Source organism: Notamacropus eugenii, chromosome 4, assembly GCF_028372415.1.
Source record: "Notamacropus eugenii isolate mMacEug1 chromosome 4, mMacEug1.pri_v2, whole genome shotgun sequence".
Taxonomy (NCBI): domain Eukaryota; kingdom Metazoa; phylum Chordata; class Mammalia; order Diprotodontia; family Macropodidae; genus Notamacropus; species Notamacropus eugenii.
In genome coordinates, this window is record NC_092875.1 from 206456101 (window position 1) to 206476889 (window position 20789).

General features: G+C 35.6%; 1 protein-coding gene across 4 annotated transcripts in view; it reads left to right on the forward strand.

Moving 5' to 3' along the window:
- ZNF516 (zinc finger protein 516) overlaps positions 1-20789 on the forward strand; it is a 144369-nt gene that overhangs the window by 20305 nt on the left and 103275 nt on the right. Inside the window, exon 2 of one of the 4 annotated variants that reach the window (XM_072604077.1) lies at positions 18137-18172. The exons of the other annotated variants lie outside the window; for them this stretch is intronic. The gene's annotated coding sequence lies outside the window, so the exon portion shown is untranslated. The remainder of the gene's footprint in view (positions 1-18136; positions 18173-20789) is intronic. 4 annotated transcript variants of the gene reach the window in all.

Sequence of the window (20789 nt, forward strand, 5' to 3'; positions counted from 1 at the left end):
ATGACTGTCATCAGTTCTTTCTCAGCAGACTGTTCTTCAGAGATGGATAAGCCATAGTCAGGAAAATTATTCTTTCTGCCAGAAAGGGACTCTGCTTTAAAAAATGAAGAGCAACACCTTTGTTTCGGGCTAGATTTCAACATGAATAGTTACTTCAGAAAAATCTGTTGAAATAAAAGACAAAAATGGTTTTGTAAGACAAATAGTTTATTTCAAAGAAACTTCGCTCAAGTTTTACTCTGATGCCTTCTTACGACTTGGGGGTGATCATGGACTCTGAAAGATTTTTCCAGGAGAATATAATGTGACAGGTCCCAAAGCTAGAAAAGCTTCAAATTCAGGTCTTGAGATAGTCTGTGTGTCTTTCATCTGAAGTTCTGCTTAGTTGAGTATGAAGATGGTCAGTAGGGGTTTGGGCACCAGATGGTGATTTTTTTTTTTTTTTGGCCCACAGTAATCAATCTCCTTGTGATGGACCTGAGGTCTGTCTCCATGGAAGGACTACAGTCCTAAAATCATAGATCCTTTGAAGTATGGATATTTTTTCATTGACAAAGCAGGAAAACCAATCAAAATTAAATTAAATTCCCTTTAAGGTTATGATCTTCTGAAGGCAAGAAGTACATTTTACCATCTAATAATTGTACAATTTGAAAATTTTCACTTAATTTATCTATTGTACTGTTTTTTTTTAAAGCTCGAAAGTATTACTGCAATCAGAAAGTAGTTTTAAGTAATATATTTGTTTGTTCACATTTCTTGTTGCAAATTGGTTAAGTTTCTTCTTTTGGGGGTTAGAGATACGTGGAGAGAATGACTAGAGTAATTCTATGAAATACTTTATACCCTTGTCCTAGGCAATATGGGTATGACCCATATGTTTTAGTTTTTCTGTGGTCTTACTTATTATTATTTCATTATGCACATTATCCAGGCAGGTTGGAAATAGTTTAGTTCTGCTTGTTGAAGAAGTAAGTTATCTGTGAAATAGTGTCATTCTCTTTATTTGTGTTTAAAACACGAATATTCAGCAAGTGTATTATTCTGTTAGTATACCAAATTTGCTTTCTTAAATCTTAAAGTATTAATCACTGATGAGTTGTTTTTTTTGATGGTGCTTGTGGTGCAGTGGCTACAGCACTGGATCTGGAGTCAGGAAGATCTGAATTCAGATTTGGTCTCTAACACTAAGTAGCTGTGTGTGACCCTGGGTAAATTGCTTAACATGTTTGCCTCAGTTTCCTCAACTGTACAATGGGGATAATAATAGCACTTGAGTCTCAAATGAGTTCATATTTGTAAAAAGCATGTACCAGTACCTGACACATCATAGATGCATAAAAATGTTTATTTCTTTCCCATTTCCCCTTAATATGGTGTGAAAGGAATACAAAATTTAATATACTGTTTTTTCCTATGGAGCCATCATACTGACATCAAGACAACTTGTCATATTGCTTTAGTAGCATGATTTCTAACAGTAATAGACTTTGAAATTCAAGCAAAATGAATATGAAAACATTCAAATCTTTTATTATTTGCTCAGAAAAAGTACAATTCTTTTTCACATTTTCGTGGCTTTAACAAAACACTTTCTTAAATGCATAGCATGATCTTTAATATGTAGCATATGTATATATTTACATGTATACATAATATACATGTACATACGTACTATACATCTATATTCATGAATATACCTGGTGTAAATAAAATGCAAAAGTTCAGTTATCAGCTTAATCTTTTCATTAGTTTATGGACCCAAAATTCTCTTGAGAGTTTCACAAATCCACATGATCTCTCAAAGTGTTAGCTTTCCTATGTGAATTGTTAGCTTAAAGATGATTTAAAACTATACCCAGTCAGCCCCCTATTGGATATACATCTGAAGAGTCTTAAGAGCTTACGTTATTTCTTCTAAAATCATTTGTAATTTATGTTTATTCAATTGCCTTAGGATCTGCTGGTCAGATGGTACTTCTGTATCATAATAAATTAAAGCTTTCTGATTAAAACACCTTTTTTCTTAGACAAACTATAACCCTGGTTCTGGAGGTAAGTGGAAAAGAGACACAAGATTATAGGTCTTAATTTAATCATTCAGAGAAGAAGCTTTTTTTTTTCTTTGATATTTCACTTATCTAATATTTTAAGATCTTGAAAGTAGGAGCCTGGATTTGGAACATGGCCTATTTTCAGATAAGAGGAATTGTAGTTGCTGAGAGCAAATATAGTCCTTTCAACCCCTTGATGTTGAATGATCATTTATTTATTATCAATTTGTGTACCTTATTCATTGAACCAAAATAATCAGTTATCAACAGTAGTAATGTGTCTTTTTTTAAACCCATTTCTTCTGAAGTTAGAGAAAAATGTTCTCTGAAGTAGTGATAGTGTAATAGATCTGGAGTCTGGAAGATTGTATTTCCCTTCATAGACACTGAATGGCCATAAGCAACTTGCTTTATCTCACATTCAACCCCCCATGAGTCCTGAAGACTAAATTTTAAAGGAGTTGCTGAGCTACATTGATGAATACAGTTTTCTCGTGAAAAGTTATCTATCTATATCAGTGAAATTACAGGTCTGGGCCTGAACTATAGTAATAGATAGAAAGATACACACACACATAAATGTTTGTTTTTTGAAATATTAAGAAAATATGAAGCAAGCAATATTAATTTTGAATTGAAGTGGCAACAAGTGTAAAATTTTATGCATTTACCACTTTTTTATTATCACTCCAAAAAAAAAAGACTATGGATGAATACTACTCAATTTTTGAACTGCATATTTATTTAGTCATATTTACAATGAATCACTGAGTGGCTGTCTTGTTCTGTTTAAATAAAACTTATCCTTTGAGTCATCGTCGTCATTTTAAGAAGTTTTACTGTATGAAGAAGTCAGTCTCTTTTTGAGTAATTTACAGTTTAAATGGAATAGTAGGCAAACATCAAACGAACCCTCAGATGGTGCGTTACACGCAGGTCGTCAGTCAGTAAGCACTCGCTCACCGCCTGCTTCATGCTTGCGTGTATCTACTTATTTGGCGTATGTACACTTGTCATTACATTAAGTGTACGGATTACATGCACCTGTATGTAGGAAGCATCACAGCTGAATGAAGGGCTATACATATGCCGTGATGAAATGAGTAGTGTAATTTTGTTGGTAACCTTGGACCATAAGAATTCTTGTGAAAGACAGTCATACGGGGCCAAATGATGGTGGTGCAGAAATAAAAGGCTTACGTACTTGAGATACGCCATTTAACACAGTGTTATGCATCTAATAAAAATTCAACACATATTTAATGAACAGATGAAAGTACTTATGAGTCATAACTCTGGTTCTTCCAGCTCAGTGTTATCTCTCTGTGACAGTGACAATAGATAATTTCATGGGAGAGTATAGTACTGGCTTTCCATGATGCTTACCTCTGAAAATTAGTGATGTATCCTGAACACACATGATTTCATTTTCACAACCAGTGATGAATCTGTATTTCAAATGTTTGCCTTTGCCTTCTTTGAACCTACTTGCACAGTAGTTCAACTGTTATTACCTCTGAGCTTTCTGAAGAGTTGGAGTGATGTATTTCCTGCTAGCCTACAAAGGAATGTGCTGGCTACAAAAGATTGCTGCTTAAGTAGCTTCATCTACAGTAAATTTTCAGTGTTGTGATCTTCACAGATACTCTTGGGCTGAATGGGGCTTATTAAATGTTGCTTATTAAATCTATAACTTCATTTTCCTTTAAACTGATTATTATGATTTGTTTAATTGGAAAAAGGTCCACAGATTTATTAGGACCCGAATAATTTTCGTACAGCTGGTAGAAGCGCTACCAGGATATAGATTTCTTTACTTACAATGCAGTGCTCTTCTCTTGATGTTGCCAGGGGATTCCTTAGGAATAGTAGTATTCCATTAGACTGTCTTTCTCCTGGTAAAATGGTAATATTGACAGTGTGTTAGAACACCTTTTGTTTCATTTGCATTCTCAGTGTTGTGAATTTGACCAGTCTAATGGACAATCCATATGATTTAGGTCTCATGCACCCCTAGGCCAAGTTTTTGAAAAAGCTTAATTTTGCAAAGGGGTGGGGGTGGGGGGGGGGTGGAGAAACAGCATGGAAACCAGCAGGTGGAGCCCTGCAAAAAGGCAAGTTTATTTCTTTGATAATGTTTTATATAATGTTATTAGGACTCCCTCACCCCTTTAAGGAATTAGGTTCTAAAAACTTTTTCACACATCCCTTTATGTGGAAAAAACCAAAAATTAGTCTATTGTGAATGAAGCTCAAAAGAAAAATTACTGTATATAGAATTTTGTTTTAAAAAGGGGTGGACTGAGAAATTCCTTATATGAATTAGGTCACACTGTTAGTTAAGAATGTTGGTTATCAGAATGTTGGTTAAAGGATGTTGCAAAACACCCAGGATGAAAATCAAATACAATGAATGAGACCATCAGGACTGATGGATAGGTTATACAGTGTTCCAGGAATCAAACTGCATTGGGTTTCTGAATAGGCAAGTATGGTACTTTCCAAAGTTGAGTTCATATAAGAAGTCACCAGATGAAAAGCATTACCATGTAAATCATAAATGCTGCCTCTTTGAAAATTTGGGCCTAGACTTTTGAAGCCTTCACTGCAAAGACATTGTCTAGGTTACAGTGATGGCCATGTCTGACTTCGGTGAAATTGTCATTAGCAGTTCGGCAAATGTATAGCTGAAAAATAAAGGTTTTGGTGAACATGTGCTGGAGTATATGCTCATAAAAGTTACATGTCTTGTTGAAGATTGTAGAACAATATAAGAGATAATGTTGAAGACTCTTACAGCTCCACAAATGCAGTTTTATTGAGGAGGAGTCCTGTGGTAGGTACCTACAATCATGGCCATTGGTAGCCTGGCAATGTATAGCGGAAAAGGCTTGCTCTGTAAGCTTGGGAAAGCTCAAATTGACCAGGTAAAGCAATATATTATCTCTTTCAATTGACTAAGCCACCTAGACTGTATCCCTATGAAGTATAAGTTCCTATGTACATACATTTCTGATTTTCAGTCAAGATACTCACTTTTATGTGGTGATGGTAGTTTTCTGATTACTGTCTTGAAAGAGTAAATTTCTAGAGTTAATGTTACTAGAACTAGCTTAGATAAAAGTAGTGCTTTTTTACTTGAAGATACTTGTCAAATGGAATGTTGTGCACTTTGCTTTATGATGCTTTAAACATACCTCATGGATTTTGACATCAGAATTATAGTGATATTTCTTTTAAAACCTCTACAAATATAATTAAAGGTATGTGGAGAACAACAGTTTTTGTGCAAGGCAAGCTGATGTATTAACCTATTCAAGCACTAAGAGCTTTCTGATGTAAGAAAGCAAATTCTCTTATATAATCTCAATATGAAATGAAAAAAAGAAAACTAAATTAAAATGTGGGTCAGGTGACTAAAGTTACTCTATTACCTACTAATCTAAATAGTGTCTAATGAAGCAATTTATTTACATTTCTCCTTCCCACTAATTGAAAGCACTGGTTGCATAGAATCAGTTAGTATGCAATGGAAAATATTAGTAGTGTTTTTGGTTGAGGATAGAGGAAAAATATGTAACTTAGGATCATGAGTACACTTTAAAAAAAAACCCCAAACTTCTACTTAATACAATACATTACCTTCATAAATATTTGCCAGAAGATATTTTCTAAGAGGTATCTAAATACAAAGAAAGGTAATGGGTGTAACTTAGTAATGTAAAAAATAGAACAACAAATCCTTAATAATAATAAGTTTGAGTTATAATTTTGTACTGCTGACTTCACCATGCTGCATGATTTACTAATTTTACATGGAGCTGGGAGAAGGATAAAAGTTTTTTCCAATGCTGAGAACTTCAGCACACCATAATTTGAGTATATCAGTTATTTATATTCAGGCAATACAGCTAAACATGTGGAAATGTTATGACTTCATCTTAAACTATTCATAAAAGAGCTTTAAATATGTCCTTTAAATATAAGGACAGAAATATGAGACAATGGATGGCACACAGATGAAGTAATACAGATTTGATATCACTACTTTTTCAGTTCTATCACTGTTTACTGATATGAGGAGTACATTTTTATGGTTTTAGATCACTTGAGAAGAAAGGTCCTTCTTAAGTACAGAGAACAGTTAAAACTCTTTAATTACATGAAAAGTCAGTTTAAAGCAAACCGGTTTCTTCCTTCAGTACTGTCATTATTTTCTTCTGTAAAAGTCAATCAACCTTATGCCCTTAATTGGAGTCTATTTTGTATTAAGTAACTAAAATGGTTTTTTTCCCCCTCACGTCAAGTGCCTAAACATTTAGGGGGAATTCAAAATCATTGGGATTGATGGCTCTAACTTCTGATAAGTGGGGGACACAAACCCTTGGGGGGGGAAGTACAAGCAAGTTCAGTATTTCTCTCTGATTCACTAAAGCCAGATTCTCCAAGTCTAAGTGTCTCAGGTACTTTCTAATGGGTTTCATTGTTTTGTTTAATGTGCTTATCACCAGGTCAGCTTGCTTCACATTTGCATCACTGGTAGACTTCTTTCAAAGTCTGTTGACATTTCAGTTAATTTTGAATGGCTTTTAATGTGTGCTGTCTTTGGATGGGACCCAGTGACCCAGTTACTCTGTTTTGTCAGAAACAAAAAGCTGTTGAAATGGTGGTCCAATATGGTACGGGAGGTTTCAAAAATTAACAGAGGGTAATTAGCTGAGTGATTTATTTACTTTATGTGGTCTTTAGAAAATCTGTAGTTTATTTTTCTTAAATGAGAGAATAAATATATATAGCTTTTTATTCTGAGGGAAAAAAGGAGCTTTAATTATACATGAAAATTTAAAAATGACTAGAGGAAGGAAATTCTACTGTAGAATAGAGGTTTAGAAGAAATTGCCTTAGTTCACTCATATCTGAACCCAGGCCAGTGTTCTTTCTTTTTCTCTCTTCCTCTTGGCAAAGAATTTGACCTAGAGCACAGAGGCCACTCACTGCCTGTTGAATATTCCCTATAAACTGACCTGGCCCTGTTGTCATCACTAACAAAGATTTATTGAGTGTAGGAATTACTTGGAGGGCAATAGTAAACCTGAGTTGAGTTAGTCACCCCGACATTTCTGCACACTATAAGAAAGTTCAGTTTTGTATTTTGAACTACGTGCTCATCTTAGCACTTAGAGACCTTTATCAGTAATGACAATACTGCTTTGTGTTTACATACTGTTTTAAGGTTCCACATATATTGCATTCACATACAGATGATAGAGCTGGAGTAGACTTTGGAGATTATGCAGCCTTGTCCCCTTCATTTTATAAATAAGGAAGCCAAGGTCTTTACTTGGCCCAAGGCTATTTAGCTAGCAGGGGCTAGAGTTGGGATTGAAATTCATGTATTCTTGCTCTTAAATCCAATGTTCATTGTTACAGCATGTTGTTTATCAATTCGTGAGACTCTCTAACGCAGTCTTTATGCATATTTTGAGTGTAATCATCCGTGTGTCATAAAGACCGTTTGATTCAGAGTTGGAGAATTTAGAGATCAGCTATTGTAGCCTCTTCATTTTATAGATGAGGAAACTGAAGCTTAGAGAAGTTTAAATGATTTGACTTGTCTGAGGTTACACAGCTTGTTAAGTGTCAGCTCTGGGATTTGAAGTTGGGTTGTCTGTCTTCATATCTTTCCTCTAGGCATAAGGGGTATGTGTGTGTGTGTGTGTGTGTGTGTGTGTGTGTGTGTGTGTGTGTGTGTACACGTACATACATATGTGTGTCATTAGCTTGAAGTCTCTTTTACTGTTGCTAGCGTGTGTCTTTCTAGATCTTTCCTTGATGAAAATCAATCAATAACTATTTATGAAATGCCTTCTATGTGCCTTAATGTCTATTACAGGCTCCATCTTGCTCAGAGTGCTCAGTCTCCCTTATATCTCCCTTCCAATCCATGTTTACAAGACTCTTCAAGGAGGTCAAGAAATATTCCTTGATTTACCCTACCCAAGTTGATGATCATCACTTAATTTGAATTACATTTCTATTCATTTAGTTTATTTTGCTCTCTTGGCATTGGTCTGTGGGCAGCTGGATTGGACGGTAGATAGATTGGTGCCAGGCCTGGAGTCAGGAAGACCCTGAGTTCAAATTTTTCTCAGATACTCCCCAGCTGTGTAACCCTTGGTGAGTCACTTAATCTCTGTTTGCCTCAGGTTCCCCAAATGTAAAATGGGGATAATAATAGCACCTACCTCATAGGGGTTGTTGTGAGGATCAAAGGAGCCAATATTTGGGAAAAATGCTTAGCACAGTACCTGGCAAATAGTAGGTACTTAATAAATACTACTTTCTTTTTAATAACTAGATTTCAGACACCTTAAATATTTTTCTTTGTCCTTTTTCTTTCTTTAGTTAAACTCAGTGAATAAAAGTTCAAATCAAACAGTATTTAATGCAGTTTACATTATACAATTTACACTGTATTCCAGTTTAATACTCTCATTGTTTGTGTTTAGTAAAACATCTATTTGACGTATTTTCACATGCATAGCAGAATTAAAAATAAAATAAAAAACCTCAAGTTAAGAGGTAGAAGGATGTGGCAGTGTAATTTGATATGTGTATGGTACCAACCTGGTGAAAGGTATAACTTTACTGACAAGTCATATATCCATTCACTTGTTGATTGGAAAAGTGAAGCATAACTACAAGTAAAGAGAGAGAATTAGGTATGGTATACCTGGCAAAGCCAAAAGACAATTAAGATTTCCAGAAAAAATATTTTAAGCCATCAACTGTTAAATAGATATCTAATTGAATCTTGAATAGGAAAAGACCTAGACATCAAGTCTAGTCTCTTCCTTATATCCACTAATGGTGAATTTTCCATATCTGGGAAGAGAAAGATTTGAAAGTGAAAATAAAGGTGCATTGTCAACTATCATATATTCTCTTTTTTTTAAAGAACGATCTTGATACGTTTTCCTGTTCTGTGAAGTTCATAGTGACCTTATTGAGTGTAGATCTCTTGATGGGGGAGAGGTTCAGAGGGGAGTGATAGGAAACTGACTCTTCCTTTCTCAGGCTTAGCTCAGTCCCTCCCTCTCCCAACCCCCACATTCGTCTGTTCTTTACTTTTGAGTTGTGGGTCAGCTTCCAGAGCTATATGTGACCAGTAGAGATGCCCTCCACCTCAATCAGGGAGAAATTCCCTTGTTTCTTTGTCTCTTGAACTTTTCCCGGTCCTTAAATAGATGAATGGACTATCAAAAAGCATTGATTAATGTAAAGAAAATGGAACTTCTAGATAATGTGTTTTCTGGTTACAATATTCAGATTTATTAAATAATACTAAACACCTCACTTTATGGTCCTGGTTTCCTCACTTATAAAATAAACAGGTTTGACAAGATCCACCCAATGAATATCAACATCAGTACAATTCACTTATAGACTCATCAAAGAAAATTAGTCTCTAAATGTTTCATTGTCCATGTTAGTTCATTAAATATATAGTTCCATTTTCTTGTTCCTTTATTATTCTTTTTAAAAATGAACTCAGCAGTTTAGTAAACACTAGAATGCATACCCTCTATGCTAAAAGGCTATTTTTCTTTTTATCTCTTTCCACTTAAATGAAACTTATAGTTTCCATAGTCTTTTCACTTGCCTTTGCCAACTCATGCCAATTCATCAATGGGCAGCGAAGTCATATTGTATCTAATAGTGTTATTAGTAAGACTCAGATTGTCTTTTAGGATTTTATTCAGTGGCCTACTCAGCAAAATGGGCAGTAGAGTTTTTCCATTCTTAAAGTCGCATTTTTGATAGTTACCCTAAACAGAATTAATATTATAAATAAAAACATACTACAGGGAATTGAATGAGAACTGAATTACCTCTTAAGTAAGTTCGTAACTTCCAATACAAGATTAAATAATTCACTTGGGGAATAGAAAAATGAATGCGTAATAGATCAGTCAATAATAACCAGGTGTGAGTTTAGGGTCAGTGATGTAAATATCAAATAGGGGGTCTCCTTGCTTGAAAGGATGGCGTTCAGGGGCTAGGTAGAATTATGAAACAGATGTAATTTATTTTTGATGTCCTGATTTCCTCTTATGAGGATTTTATATTTCCATAGAGTCTGTCTCACCAGATACCTTTCTGAGCCAACTGTAGTCTGTTCTTAACAGATATCTATAATATTAAAGTAGTTCCTAGTACAAAGAGACCCTAGTACAAATCCTGGGCATCTTTCTAATATTAGCCAGGCAACTTGAATTCATCAGTCAAACCAACAAATTATCATCTTGAAAATCCAAGGATATGGGAGAGAAAAGCAACTTTAGGCAGTCAAAAGACCCTAGCACAAAAATACCATTCTTCAGCATTTAAGGGCCAGAAAAATAAAGTGATGCAGCTTGGTGAGTGGACAGAGTGCTAGACTTGGAGTGGGAAAGGCCTGAGTTCAAATCTTGCATCTGAGACTAGCTATGTGGCCATGAGTAATTAATTTACTTAGTCTCTTTGAATTTCACTTTCCGTACTTGTAAAATGGAAGAATTTATCGTTATTGTCATTCAGTGGTTCAGTCATGTCCATTGCTTCATGTCCCCACTTGGAATTTTCTTGGCCAAGGTACTGGGATGGTTTACTATTTCTCTAGTTCATTTTATAGATGAGGAAACTAAGGCAAACAGGGTTAAGTGACTTGCCCAGGCTTACACAGCTAGGACATGTCTGAGGCCGGATTTGAACTCAAGAAGATGAGTTTTCTTGACTCCAGGTCCAACACTCTATCCCCTGGGCCACCTGAGAACCTCACAGAGTCAGTAATGGGGCTCACAGGAGACTGTATATAAAATGCCTTTTGGATTTGAAAACGTAAATGTCTGTTACGATTGGTAGACCTGTTCTTCAAGTGTGGTTTGGTCCATTACTATCTGGGCTACTTCTCCACCTCCGTCCCAGTAACTTTCCCACACTACTAACATCTCCACCCATATAACCTCCTGTGATTGGTGAGTTCCTCCCTAAAACCGCCATTTGAGGAAGTAATCCCACCAGCCATGCTTACTTTTCACCTGACTCACCAGACTATTTCCCACTTTTTGCCCACTTGGCAACAACTCCTTCTCTTTTTGGGTCTCTGATATGAGTTACCTTTCTTCATTAGAGTGTAAGTGCCTTGAGGGGGAGTGATTTTCTTTCTTTTTGCTTCTATTTGCATTGCTTCTGCAAAGTGCAGTGCCTGACACATAAGAACTCTGTCTCCTTCCCTCCCTCCCTCTTTCCTTTTGTCCCCTTCTCTCCTCCCTCCCCCTTATTCCCTTCCAAATCTCCTAGTTCTAGATGCTTTTTACTGCCTAAAGTTGCTTTTCTTTCCCAAATACCTAGAATTTGAAGATGATAATTTTATGGTTTGGTTGATGAATTCAAGTTGGGATAATATTAGAAAGATGCCCAGGATTGTTCTTTGACTTGTAGGTAAAATAAGTGTATTTTACCATTACCTCATGGGGATAGTGATCCTGTTTTTCAAAAACAAAGAATTCTTATGAGATTTTTATATTTAGATGGGGGAATCTATTTAGGCCGAGTAGGCTTTAAAGAACCTGCCAAATCTTGTTGGCATAGGTGGCTCTGATGTGTACCCTCTGGTTTTCTGCTGTGTACATATGGAACTTATAAGTGGGGTTCAGAAATATCAATGTTTGTACTTTGCTTGCCTGATCTACTTCCAGGTTTTATTTGACAAGAACACCAATATATTACTATCTATTTCTTGAGTCTTTGATCTCTTGTCAGGCCACCTTGTGTTGTGGAGTTGATTGGGTTTTAATTATGCCTAATTTCCCATAGCTACTAATTTTTATCAGAAAATGGTGATACTACTCATTTATATTCATTTGGCCTAAAATATACATTAAATATTTTCAGTGTGCAAGGTTCTAACTAAACAACAATTTTTTTTAATAGCAGTGAAAGATTTATTGATACATACTTACTCTCTCTTGTTCAGTCCGTTCATCAATAAATATTTATTAAATACCTTTTATGTGCCAGGCATATTAAGGCATGAATGACTAGTGCTTAATACATAGTCTGTGGTCCTAGGACAGAATAAAATATCTAAAATTAAACTTTTCCTTCTCTTAGAGCCATGCTCTGAGAACTCCAAATTATATACAGAAGTCCTATGTTCATATGGATCTGTGATCTCATTAGGTATTTCCTCCAGTGATAGAGCTCTCAGCCTGTTCTAGTTTGCTCGCGCTATGAGACTTGTGGTCCATCCCCACAGTGCGTCAGGGGACGTCTATGGGTTCTTCTGACATCCTGAGCATATCAGTGGAGAGCATAGTGTTGAGGATAAAATGATTAGTTTAATCAGTTGAGTGTGTTCTCTGAAAAGTGTAATCTTGCTAAGTCATAACCTCATGCTGTGTTGACTCCTTATTCTAATACTCGGATTTAAATTAAATAACCATTCAGACAGACTACCTCCAGAAACTGGTCTTTTTGCATGACCTTGTGTGTTCACTAATTAGAACCTAGTATTTTGAAAGGCTTATTACTATTCAACAAACATGTTGAGTGCTTACTAGGAGGTAGTCCTTGTGGATGTAGAGACAAAAAATGAAATAGCCCCTGCCCTCAAAAAGTTTATATTTTACTAAGGATTGAGGGGTGGGTAGGAAGACTAGACTTTTTCAAACCAGAGTTCTTAGTCATTCAGACATCAGTGGTATATGTTGACCAGCTTTAATGTCAGATGGTGTTTCTAATTCCTTTCTGCAGTAATACTAACTAATGTTATTCCTGCATGAATCCACCTGCTCTTTAATAAGCCTAAAAGGAAGAAAAAAGATACATATAAATTAAAAGTTATTATATTTGAAATTCTTACTCCATTTTATTTTGTGACAGTTATAAGTGGGAATTTTTCTCTACATAGCCCTATGAAATGTAGAGGGTCATGTCTTTTGTCTCCTACAGATTAGTTATTTTTGTCCCGGGGAATGATAAATGGATTTTAAAAAGGGCTTTTCTCCCATTTTCTGTTTCTTCAAGTAAAGAATTGCTACTTCTACTGCCACAGAGCAGAAATCTTACCTTTCTTCCCCTTTTCTATACTTAGCTATGTACGTATACATTGTCTCTGATAGTGAAATCCTCTTTTACTTAAGAATACCGTTTATCATTGAGGCAGCAATTGTATTAGAAAGTAACATTTGAAGTGTTAACCATATGTGGGTAGTATATACATCATCGGCCTTTTTAATTGTTAATACCTTGGTTGAAAGACTGAAAGTTTCAGAATGGATAACCTGGGCACATGCTAAGGTGGCTCTCTTTGGTCTAAAAGGTAGGGATGAGTCATGCATTTCTCCCTTTCTTATGGCCAAATTAGTACCCCCAATGTCTTGCTGAAATGTTTTAATACAGTGTAAGACCATCATCATGACTACTTCTCCCCACTTCCTTTTTCTTTAAGCATTGTGGGTTGCTTAAATGCTATATAAACTGTTAGATGAAGGGGATGACTGTAACCTGATAGGAAGGTTGCTTAAAACTTGTAACCTGGCTTAGTTTACTCCAAATTAAAGAATGATTTTTGATCAGACTAGATTTTAGATGTCATTGATGTAAAACAAAATTTGTATCTTCTTTTTCCTTCTTTTATCCCTCTATCCTCTTTCATCTACCTTCCCTCCTTTGTCTACACCCCTTCCTTCTCCAGTCAGTTGTAGTTTCCGTGTCTGTCAATTTCTTTGTGCCTTAATTTCCCCATCTATAAAATTGAGATAATAATAGCACTTACCTCACAGGTTGTAGGGAGGATAAAGTTGAAGTACGTGTATTTCTACCTCTAGTTACGTATCAATACAGAGATATATAAAAGCTCTTTGCAAACCTTAAAGCACCGTGTAAATGTTATGCTATTTATACTTCCTGTCAATCTTCCCATAATTCAGTTTCCATTCCATAAATAATAATTACCAAATATTTCCATCTTCCCTTCCTACCCCGTGTCTTTTCCTCACCTCAGATGTTTCCTCTGCCCCTAGTGCTTTAGAATATTTTCTTTTTTGGTGATGGGAGGGAACTGAGAGGGAAAAAAATAGCTACTTGAAATTCCATAATTCAAATTTTTCTTTTTTAACTTATACATAAAGAAAGGACTTTAGGGACAAGTTTTAAAAGTAAATATTTATTGATGAATTGACATGTCCATTCATATAGATCATATAGATCACTATCACTGAGCCATTTTTTTTTTCCTGTGTAGCTCTAAATTGTTTAGAACTTCCCTGGAAGCCTTCTAAGAGTTTTACTGCCAGTTATACATCTGAATTGACTATAATAAGGAAAAGTTACCCTTCACCACAGGTTCTTAACCTGGTTTCCACAGACCCCCAGTGTGTCTGTGGATAGATATCAAGGGGGTCTATGAATTTGTATGAGGAAAAATTTTTACCTTTATTTCGTTGTAATTGATTGCCTTTGTAACCCTTTGTATTTGATTTTATTTATTTAAATTGTGCATTATACTGAGAAGAGGTTCAACGGCTGCACCAGACTGCCGGAAGAGTTCATGATATAAACAAGATTCAGAATCCTTACTTTAAAACAGTTGTGTAAATCTATATTTACAAAAGATAGTGGAGGAAAAAAGTTGCATATTTTTAAAATTTGAAATGAGTATCTATGCAAGTAGATAACATTTTGTATGAACGTTTGTGATGTAGATTAAGATATGATTATTGTTTATGCAGTAAAGACTGCGTATTTCAACTTTTAAAGATCTTTTACAGGTGGGAATATGGAAATGCAGCACCAAAAATCCATTAACATGATTGGAAAATTAACCTAAGGTTGTAATATGTCCTCCTAACAGTGACTTAACATAATACTTTGTATTAGTAGGTGCTTGACAAATTGTTCCTTCTGGTAGTGGGAAAAAAACATCATTGGGTTAGAGGACTTGGGATTCATTTCTGGATTTGCTGTTTACTTGCCCGTGTAACTTTGAATGAGTCCCTTGCTCCCTGGGTCTCAGTTTCCTCATCTATAGAATAAGAGATTTGGATGTAGATCCACTTTGCAATTCTAAATCCTCTGGTCTCACTACATAATTGCAATTGCTCAATTCTTTATCTTGTTCTCACTACTGGAATAGCAGATGTAAGATGTAGAAACTGCCTATTCTTAATTATTAATCATGTCATGTTTCACTAACAGCTGTACTTATGGAACATTTATTTATTCTGAAAACATTACTGTAGCTATAGGATCAGGGAAGGAACAGTCTCATGCATTTGTATCATATGCGTTTCAAAATAATATTCCTGAAGCTCAGAGCCGAACGATTTCCTCCTTCAAGGTAAAACACATGAAAACTGGGGGAGGAGCTCTGATCTGCCTACCTTTTGCATTGACACATTAACAGGAAAGTTAAATTTGGTTCAATCAGAATAGTTTCCTGTTTAAATTATTGGACTCCTGTTCAACACACCTGGACTAAAGATGAATGCTAAAAACAACTATTTTCATCATGACCTTGACATATGTTTGTTTTTCTTGGCATTACTGAAAAAAAAAAATGTGAAAGCAAAATTAATGATGTAAAGCAAGAACAGTAATGAAAACTGCTCATACTTATTTGTGGAGTTAGTGGGTTTTGTTTTTTTTTTAACTTTTCATTAAGGCCACAACAATGTGGGAAGAAGTATAACCTTGATGTCCAAGGATTTTTAGCTAGAAAAGATTAGCTAGCCATAAACAGATGTAGAAGCTTCATTGCTGCTTCTGCTTTTTTCCTTCTGATCATCCAGAAAAATATTGCTTGAACAATATAAGTTTTCACTGGAGTTTTTACTGCTTTTTTTTTCTGTACAGTGCTGTAAAGGACGAATACTTTATGCATGACAGCTGCATTTTCTCCTCTGGGAGTTCCACTAGTGAATACAATAATAATATGGAGATCAATTAATTATAAAACTTATGGATGTTGTTTCACGTATTTCTACAACAGATGTAGGAGAAGCTATGGTTCTGTCGACAAAGCACCAAGCTTCTTTTATTGTACAGGCATCTAAAGAGATGAACTGTTACTTTAGCATGCTAAAGATATTCTGTGGTTTCATGCCTTTAAGTCGAATCTGTTTATATGACAAAGGGACATTCTAGTAGCTGGAATATTTTTGGTTTGCAAATACCTTATAAGGAAATGTAAGGTGATGTAAATCATTCCCTTGTTCTGTTGTTATGGTATTACACATGGACCTTGTTGATTGTACATTTGCGAGGTAATTTCAGATGGTTCTTTGTGGAGTCACAGAATTCCTTTCAGATTGAAATGGAAGTTGATCTGGGATGCTGTTGCTTAGTGTGGCAACAGTAACAAAACAACATAGTTCAGTGGCATAATTAGTTGTGAACATTTAGGTGTGGCAGTTAAATGGGTAATGTGAAAGTGACAAGAATTTTCATTCCTAAAGTAGTTTTAAGATTCATCAGCACATTGCAAAGATTAAATTATTCTATCACTTTGTGACCTGCAGGAAATACTGTTATGAAAAGAATACTAGAAACAGCAAATTTATATTGTTTACTCAACTTGGGGTTAATCATAGGAACAGAAGCCTTGTTATGAGGGAGAGGAGAGACTTTTTAAATGATTAACCCTAAGCTTTGCGTGTACAGGTAAAGGGATTATAAAAGCCTTATTCTCTGATTGGCTGACAAAAGGGAAATCAGAGGTAAGAAATTTCTCAAGAGATAATTTATTGAATGGATTTTGTTACACAGTTGGAAGTATACTTTTATGGTTGCTCTAGGCCTGGGAAGGATTGCAGTTCTGGTTACTATTGTTAACTACTGATAATTCCTACTCTTGAGGGATCTGTGCTTTTTATTCATTTGAAGGTTATTGTGATATGATCAGTATAGTACGAGGGGTTAATGTTTTACCAAATGTCAGAATTTTTAGGGATTTCAGCCTGATTTAGCTTTTAGTAAATATCAGTACTCACCCAATTTGTCATGGAACCAAAAACAAAGGAGAGTGAAACATATGCCAAGTGATTGATTTTTTTCTGTGCTAAAGAACAAATGGGACAGAAACATACCATTGGTTCCAGTTACAGATGAATGTTTAGCAAGTATAATATTCTCTGGCAATAGTAGGCATTTATTGGGCTTATTTTCCTTAACTTTCCAGTGAGTTTTTTTTTTTTTAAACATTATGGCCCTGCAATGTGCTTTAAAAAATCTTTTAAAAAACAAGTTCAATTTTTTTTTAATTAAAAAAAAAAAACAACCTCGTATACATTTTGACTCAGGAATACTTTCAACTACGCAACTAAACAAGAAAACAAAACAGTAAAAGAATTTGTTTTATTGATTGTTAATGCAAAGGAGGTTTGTATCCTATAATTTTGACAGTATCATTCTTATACTTTCAGTGTGCTGTTTCTGGCATAACAGATTCTATGGATCTTTCACTGAGGGTGCCTACCCTAAGCAGTAATAGCAAATTTCTTAAATATTTCATGAAATAATAGTGGTAGAGGAGTGAAAGAAAGGTGGTCATTTTTGTCTTCTAGACAAATATTTTTGCCTTTTATCCATCAGTTGGTAACTTCTTGGTTAATTAGAGCTACTACCTCTAAATTCTTTTGTGGGAAATTTTTTGGCTCTGAGAGGATGCAAACTTGAGAATGCAATGCTCTATTGAAAGAAACTTTCCACTGAGGATCAAGCTGTAACCCTGAACAGTACTTTGCATTTAAAGAGCATCCTTTTAATGAGAAGGTCAAAGCAGATCAGAGATGTCTGTCCATATAACACTCTAATCAAGACAGAAGCACTGGGAACCTAATTCTGGGTACATATTGGAAAAAATAATGGTTGAGTTAGTCCTCCAACACTATTAAAGGTTTCTCTGCAGTTCACATTGGTTTAACCCTTTAGGGTAATTTCTAGGAACATTCTGACCCCTTTGTTTCCTTTGTACAGAAATAGTACTGAATCTGAGCATGGTTGACAGTGACTAACGAATGTATTCACTTGGTTTACAGACCACAGAGCCAAGAAAAGATTGAAATCATCTAAAAGTAAGTTACTGGTTTAGTGGAGCCCTGGTCATTATAGTATTGATAGGTGCAAAGTTAAACAGTGTTTAACTTATTTAAGTAGAAAGCATTCAAGCTTGGCATTACTCAAATTCTTTTCTTAAGTATATTTTACTCCCCCTCTTCCTTATTATTATAGCAGAATCAAGAAGGTAGCCTAGGTTCTTAACAGCCAGTCCTTTTCTGTATCCTTTAAAAAGTGTTTCTCCCTTACTTCTGAGCCTGTTGGGTTCATTGTTAGCACATTTAATATGATGTTTGCAGCCAGCCTAATCATAGACTCCATGGGATTATAATTGCCCTCTGGATCACCCCCATGTTATAGTAGGAGAGCTACTGGTTTCCAAGAAAAATATCCTGTCTTCTGTATAAGTTTTCAATCTGCCTTGGTTTTCAGCCACTGAATAAGGCTTATAACCCAAGTCATACAAGTGTTTGGGGAAGTAGAAGCCCAATCTATAAACGATTCTGAAGGCTGGATTTTTTTTTTATTAAGCTCTGACATTTGGTAACAGTGCAGATTGCATCCATGCAAAATAAATAAAATATTCTGATAGGGTTCTAAATGCTCGAGGGAAGAGAGAAAAAAGAGTTTGCCCATTGCATACAAATAAGAAATAAAAGAAGGGAAGGTCTCAGACGTTCAGGTTCCAGGCTTGCTTTTCTTTTAAGTTCACAAACTAACTACTATACCCAAATCTAAGGGCCCAAAAAACCCTCAGATAACTTGAAAATTATGAACATGTATGTTTTTTTCATGGCAGCAGCAGCACACTTTCATGAAGAGCATCCCTAGATTAATATGGAGGGTAACAATGCCTGATTCTTTGCACTGTTTCGTGTTTCTTGTTGAGAATGGAAAGCAGCTGAATAACTATGTGGCTGACAATATAATCCATTTGGTCATTGATTCTGAAAAGTTCTCCTGAAATGACTTTTACCCAGTCTTATGTTTATCTTTAGTACTGCTTCTTTGACTGATCCTGAAATATTTCAAAGAAAGTTAATCCCGTGGGAGAAAGCTCTAAAAAGGTACCAGAAAGAAATGACCAAATTAAAGGAAAGTATACCAGTGAGTTTCTAGTGTCAGTAAGCAATCAGATGCTTAGTTTATACCTAAATCCCACTAAATGTAAGATTTAGTCCACATTTGTTTCTTTAGAGTCCCAAATGATCTGTTTCTTAGCCCAGTTCTAATATAGTACTGAGTTCTTCTGCTGTGAGCATTTTACCTTCATAAAAAAGAGTAGCATGAGCTACTTCCATTTAGGAAGTACCCCACTCCTTCACTCCTTCACTCCTTCCCTCCAATGAGCTGTATGGCAGGGAGATTGTGGCCAACATCACTTGGAAGAAAAATCCAATTTACCTTATTTTAGTAGACATTATTATAGCTCAGCATTATTTATACTCTTTACTTGAATACACACACATATTTGCCCTTTCATTAGTGTTTTGTAATACTGGTGGGTATCACCTTGGAGGATAGAACTGGCCTGCTGGTGTGCAATCCTTTATGCTTTCTTCTCCCTGAAAAGATGGGACCTAGCTGAATCTTTCCCAGGCCTTTTTTGTCTGCTCCCCTGCAGGGTGGTTTAGGGTGTGATCTTTTCACCCTGGCCTCTCCTCTTTAACCCCTTTATCTGTGGAGATTTAATCATCAATGTCCTTTTACAACAATTAGCTTCCTTTTAGTCTGGGGCCTTGTATAATGGCTTATAGGACTTTACCTCTTTTTTTTTTTTTTTTTGAGTTCATATCAAATGAAAAGTTATTGATACCATCACACTAATTTGTAGCACTCTGGAGGATTGTTAACTTTTAGATTTTTGGCTCTCACCCTCAGGGAAATTTTTGTGTATCTCTAACTCTTGGCCTCTTCAATAATTGAGGGAAAACTCAGAATTTAGAAAATTTTGAGGTAAAAGAAGCAGAAAGAGTATATTATAATGTCTAAGATAGGAATGAGGAGAGGGGTCAGCCACATCCCATGTTTTTCTTATAGTTTCTTTTGGTATCTTTAAGTTGTTTTTTTTTTCCCCACAAGCTATATCTTGAGCATCTATTATTTCTGGCTCAGCTTGTTAATTCTCAGCTGGCCTGGGGACTCTATCTTCCCTCTGCAGCTATTTCTACTCATCTATTGTAGGTTCTCGCTTTCTTTAGTTTGCCTCTCCCAGACTGTATGTGACACTGTGAGAACTTCTTTGTGACTCAAATCTATCTTCTGCCTCAAAGATTGTGCTAGTCCCAATTTACTCCAAGGGCTGAGAAGGGAATACTTGTCCCTTTGAACCACAAATCGCAGAATTTTTGAAACTTCAAACTTAGTACATTCCTCCTCAGGTTTTGGAATTTTGTAGTCCCCTGCAAAATCAGCTTTATTATACGTGACATCTGGCTATGCAGTATAGCATTAAATTACATCAGCAGTTAAACAGAACAAGGTTGGTTGGTTTACCTGGAGTCCTTGGTACGTCACTGTGCCATTCACAGTAAATGTGTATGAATATATGCAATAGACTAGTGCGATGCAGAGCATCACTTGACACACTATGTTGGTGACTTACAGGTTTAAATTTCATGCCAGTTATATTCA